The sequence below is a fragment of the Crotalus tigris genome, unplaced genomic scaffold (assembly GCF_016545835.1).
Source record: "Crotalus tigris isolate CLP2741 ecotype Arizona unplaced genomic scaffold, ASM1654583v1 scf7180000021780.120113, whole genome shotgun sequence".
NCBI lineage: Eukaryota > Metazoa > Chordata > Lepidosauria > Squamata > Viperidae > Crotalus > Crotalus tigris.
The window spans coordinates 25,373-31,715 of record NW_024098674.1 but is presented as its reverse complement, the minus strand read 5'-3'; positions in this window follow the sequence as shown (position 1 = coordinate 31,715).

Genomic DNA, 6,343 nt, shown 5'->3' with positions numbered 1-6,343 from the left:
TTTGTGTGTGTGTGTGGTCTAGTATTAATTTGGGTGTTAATCTCTACTTATCTGGGTGCTGATTGCTGATGAAGAGATGTTTTGGTCTGTGTTTCCTTTTGACTTTTTGATTGTTCCTTTTGAATGATGTGTAGATGTTGTTTATCTCTATATGCCCGTTGATGGTTGTATGAGTGCCAATGTGCCAAGGTTTTTCTAGCGTTCTTGGAATTTGCTTGGTCTCGAATGCTCCCAGTTTCCCAGCTGAAACTGTGGTGAAGTCTATTGAGGTGTTATGAAATTAAGGATTTTTTCCATCATGTCTTCTGACCGCTACTTGGTGACCATGAATGCTCTCTGCTAGTGTTCTGCCTATTTGTCCTACAGAGTGGCTGTTGACCCAAATATTTTCTTCTATTTATTGCTAATTTAGAATAGATCAGCAGAGATGATATGGTGATCTGAGGATGGATCCCATGCAGAGTGGCTGAAGGAATGTGAGATGTTTCATCCAGAGAGAAGAAGTTGGAGGATACAATTTCTATCCTGCCTTTTCCACTTTATTTTTTTTGGGGAAATAACCCAATATGGGGATTTCTCTGCCTGCCACAGAAATGAGAATCAGAAATAATTACAGGGAGATCTCAACTTTCTTTGACACCTGAAGTGGTAAAAGAGGAAATAAAGAAGACCCCCAACTTATGTCTACAACTGTCATTGCTAAGCAAGCTGGTTGTGAAATGAGTAGCAGCCAATTTTACAACTTTTTTTTTTTTTGCATAGTTCTTACATGACTCACTGAAGTTGGATGAGGAGGAGGAGGAGGAGGAGGAGGACTGTGGGGTCCTTGATGCTCTCTGAGCTTGGTGGTTTTCTTGCAGACATTTCATGACCCAAATAGGCAACATCATTAGAGCTAGGAGGAAGGAAGGAAGGAAGGAAGGAAGGAAGGAAGGAAGGAAGGAAGGAAGGAAGGAAGGAGGAGGAGGAGGAGGAGGAGGAGAAGGAGAAGCAGGAGAGAAGAATGGGAGAAGAGGAGGAGGAGACTGGAAGAATGAGAGAAAAAAGAGGAAGAGGAAGGAAAGGAGGAGGAGAAAGAATTGGAGAAAAGGAGAAGGGGAAGGAGAAGGGGAAGGAAAAGGAGAAGGGGAAGGAGAAGAGGAAGGAGAAGGAGAGAAAAGGAGAAGGAGGAGAAAGAGAAGGAGAAAAGAATGGGAGAAAAGGAGAAAGAGAAGGAGAAGGGGAAGGAGAGAAGAATAGGAGAAAAGGAGAAGGAGAATAAGAGGAGGAAGATGGAAGAGAGAGAAGGAGAAAGCTTTGTAGAAAGTAAAAAATAATATATCTGTAAAATATTTATATAAAACTAGTTGAGTCCTCTAACATATTATTAAACCTAGCCATATAAACCATCTATTGTCCCATCTCAGTTTTAGTACAATCTGTTATTTCAGTACAGTGATATTTATATAGTATGCTTAGATCCTTAATATTCTATTATGTAGACGCCTCCGAGCATTAAATGCAGATAAGAGAGACAAAAGGGGAAAAGAGGGGGATATTTTATCAATATTAATTACACTTTGAATGCTAATGTTACAAGCATTCTAATGCCTTGACTTCTCTTCAGAATTAAACACAGTGAATAGACAACCAAAAGAAAACACGAAGGAAGAGTGTACATCAAAGTATTTGTTTTACAATGATGGTTCCAGGCTTAAGGTAAATTGCTTGTTATTAAAATCTCCATGGTGTTGTTGCTGGGTTAATATTTTCCATCGTGGTATAAATGTTCAGTTTAATTTTGATGCCCTTCATTTATGGAAATATAGATTAAAAAAAATGGATGGGGCTTCCATTACCCTATCCCAGGGGTAGTCAATCTCGGCTCTTTTATGACTGGTGGACTTCAACTCCCAGAATTCCTGAGCCAGCCATGCTGAGGGGAAAGGGAGAGGTTTCCAAGCTGAGCCATGCTGGCTCAGGAATTCTGGGAGTTGAAGTCCACCAGTCATGAGGGGGCCATAGTTCCCCCATACTGGCTCAGGAATTGTGGGAGTTGAAGTCTACAAGTCATGAAGAGGTCAAAGTTTCCCCCATGCTGGTTCAGGAATTCTGGGAGTTGAAGTCCATGAGTCATAAAAGAGCCGAGGTTGCCTACCCGTGCCCTATCCAAATGGCCAGTTAGTAACATTTTTGACCCCACTCTGCAGACACCTCTGGAGGTAACAGGGAAGCAGCTGTGTAGCTAGTGCTCTACTTATGACCACAGACCAGTTCAGAGCAGAATTTCCATTGCAAAGCCAGGAGGCCGTTCAATGAGTCATTTTACAATTGGTTTTTGCCAGGGCTGTTAAGGGAATCACTGCAGTTTGTTAAGAGAATCACACAGTTGTTAATCGAACCCAGCTTCCCCCGTTCCCAAAGCCAGCTGGGAAGGTTGTAAATGGTGATCACGTGGCCCAGAGATGCTGCAATCATCGTGGATACAGGTTGTCCTCATCTTACGGCCACATCTGAGCCCCAAATTTCTCTTGCTAAGCGAGACATCGGTTAGGCGAGTTTGCCCCACGCTGTGACTTTTCTTGCCACAGTTGTTCAGTCAATCACTGCAGTCACTAAGTGAGTAACATGGTCGTTAAGCGAATTTGGCTTCCTCCCATTGTCAAAAGAAAGAGCCGAGGTGGCGCAGCAGTTAGAGTGCAGTACTGCAGGCCACTTTAGCTGACTGTGTTCAGCAGGTCAGCGGTTCAAATCTCACCGGCTCAAGGTTGACTCAGCCTTCCATCCTTCCGGGGTAGGTAAAATGAGGACCCAGATTGTTGGGGGCAATGTAAATATATATATATATATACATTGCTTACTGGTGTACACTGCTTAGAGAGTGCTTGCACTTAAAGCGGTACATAAGTCTCATAAATAAATAAATAAATAAATAAATGTCGCAAAAGGGATCACGTGACCCCAGGATGCCGCAACCGTCATAAATATGAGTCGCTTGCAAAGCGCCTAAAATTTGATCGCGTGACCGTGGGGGGATGCTACAATAGCCCCAGGTGTGAAAAACAGTCGTAAGTCCCTTTCTAGGGATCTCTGTAATTTCAAACGGTCACTAAAAGGATTGTTGTAATGTTGGTTGCCGTGTTTTGATCACGTAACGGCGGGGATGCTACAATGGTCATAACTATGAGGACCGGTTGATCCCCGGTCACTATTTTCAATGCTATTATAACTTTGAACAGCCATTAAGCAAATAGTTGTAAGTCAAGGACGATTTGTCAACCCTGGTTGATTTTCTTCATTTTTTTCGAGGGTAAAAATGTTTCCGTTGTGTACCCCAATTGTTTTTTCACGCCCTCCCCCCCTCCACACACACAAAAAGACTTGCACATTCCATCAAAATATGCCTGCTGGTGCTTCTGTCGCAATTGTGATCAAAAAGCTGTGTGATCTATGGAAATATTTGCTCTGCAGAAATGCATTTGTTCTCAAAAGGGGCCCTTAACCTAAAGGACGTATTTTTTCCTCTAATGTTCTCTCCCTAATAAATGGTTTAGAGGGAGCATAAGAGCCAAACTATGTGGCAGGAATACAGTAATTTCTCTTTAACATGTAGGAATTTCGAATGCAAGCAAACGCCTGCCAAATTTTATGGCTCCTAAATTTGAATAATTGTATTTCTCTGCTGTGCATCTGGGAAGATAATAAAGCCACAAAACAATTTAATGAAATACACACACACACACACACACACACACACACACACACACACAAAGACAAACACATACAAACTCTCTCTACATACAAACATATATATATACATACACTAATCTATACAATATATATATATATATATATATATATATATATATATATATATATATACATACATGTTAATCTATATACCGATATATATGTGTGTGTTTGTGTCTGTGTCTGTATGTCTATATGTGTCTGTGTGCCTCTGTGTCTGTCTGCCTGCCTGCCTACCTGCCTACCTACCTACCTACCTACCTACCTACCTACCTACCTACCTACCTACCTATCTATCTATCTATCTATCTATCTATCTATCTATCTAGTGGTGGGATTCAAATATGTGAACAATCAGTTCTCTGTGTGTATGCCATTCTGGGCCTAGACAACAAAAAATTAGCTATCGGTTCTGCTGAAGTGGTATGAACTCTGTGTGTGTGTGTGTGTGTGTGTGTGTGTGTGTGTGTGTGTGTGTGTATACAAACATATATATACAAACATATATATATATACAAACACATATATACAAACATATATAGATGCAAATATTTATATACAAGCACACACACACACACATATATATACAAATGTATATATACATACAAACATGTATATATACATACAAACATACACACACACACACACACACACATATATATACCCACACACTATACACACTGACACACAAATGATACTGCTAAATATTATAATATGCAGAAAATACATGTTTGCCTTATTGTCATCTCGTCTTTCATCTTTTGGGCTAACAAATAAAAAGAGCTATAATTGAGGGTCTCATGATCCATCTAACGAAATTGAGCACACATTTTACTTCATTTCTTTCTCTTTCCACGGGAGAAAATGTAAAAGGCAAATTTATAGGAGGGTTTTATTGAGGTGGCGTAATTTCTCCATAATAATGAAGGTGACCAACATATTGTTCTCATCAAATTATGCCTCACCTAATGTGCGACGGGAAATGAGCTTCCGATGTGACAGCCTTCTCTTTGCAAGTCCCAAAAAGAAAATTTGAGCATATGCATGAAGAAAATACATTATCATTAGTAGTAGTATTTTAAAAAGCTGCAACATTTTTAGAGAATTGCACTCTGATGATGCTACTTCTGATACCCCGGGACCTTTTGAATATACTTCAGCCTACCTTGACTTCAATGCCAACAACTGTGAGAGAGATCTTGCAGTGGACAATCACTTAAATACGAGCCAGCAGTGTGCATCAGCAGCCAAAAAAGGCAACACAATCCTAGGTAGCATTAACAGAGGGATAGAATCAAGATGCGGCATCCAAACAGAGAACCGGTTGTTCACATATTTGAATCCCACCACTGAGTAAGGCCACACTTGGAATACTGCATCCAGTTTTGGTCACCACAATATAAAAAAAGATGTTGAGACTCCGGAAAGAGTGCAGACGAGAGCAACAAAGATGATTAGGGGACCGGAGGCTAAAACATACAAAGAACGGTTGCAAGTATTGGGCATGGTCAATGTTCTGTTCTGTGCGTTGGTAAGGCATTCAGACGAGGCAGGAGTAACAACAGTTGCTTCTTTATTTAATCTTCAACAGAACAACACAAAATGGCGCGGATCCCTTTTATACCCCCTTACAGGGAGCAGCATCAGCCAATCAATGCAACGTATCTTTCCCACCTTGAGCATGCGCAATAGGCTGGAGACAGTCTGTCTGGCCTGGGCAGCCTCGTGGTCTGCCCGAGACTCTCTGCAGCTTCCTGCACCTGCTGTGTCAATCACAGCCCAGGACATCAGTCAGTTTAGAGAAAAGGACTAAGGGTGACATGATAGCAGTGTTTCAATATTTGAGGGTCTGCCACAAAAAAGAGGGGGTCAACTTATTATCTAAAGCAGTGGTTCTTAACCTGGGCAATATTGCCCCCCAGGGGGCGATTTCATTTTTCAGGGGGGCAAAGGAACGAAAAGGGGGCGATATGGGGGCGATGGAGTGAGAAGTTTTGGGGGCACCTTTGAGACTTTTTCGTACAGTGAATCGCTGTCTATCTGTCGTACCAAAACATCAGATCGCTCGCTCTTAGTGGATTGAATTGTGTTTTCAAAGGTTCCTCCAGCTAGCTTCAGTACAGAACGCCGTACATATGTGAAGACGCATCGCTTATCTTCATGCGCGTTGCGCAGCAGCCTCTACCCATACAGTGGCGCGCCATTGGCCAGAATATGGGAGATATGGGGAAAAGACTGCAAATAAATTATTTGCATCGATATAACAATTTTAAAGAAAACCAAAAAAAATGTTTGCATAAATTGAAGAATTATTTCCTATGTTGTGATTGAGAGGTTATGTTGGGGGAGGGGGGGGCGATGACAACTTCCTCATTGGATCAGGGGGGCGATTTGTTCAAAAAGGTTAAGAACTGCAGGCCACTTTAGCTGACTGTGTTCAGCAGGTCAGCGGTTCAAATCTCACCGGCTCAAGGTTGACTCAGCCTTCCATCCTTCCGGGGTAGGTAAAATGAGGACCCAGATTGTTGGGGGCAATGTATATATATATATATATATATATATATATATATATATATATATATATATATATATATATATATACATATATATACAT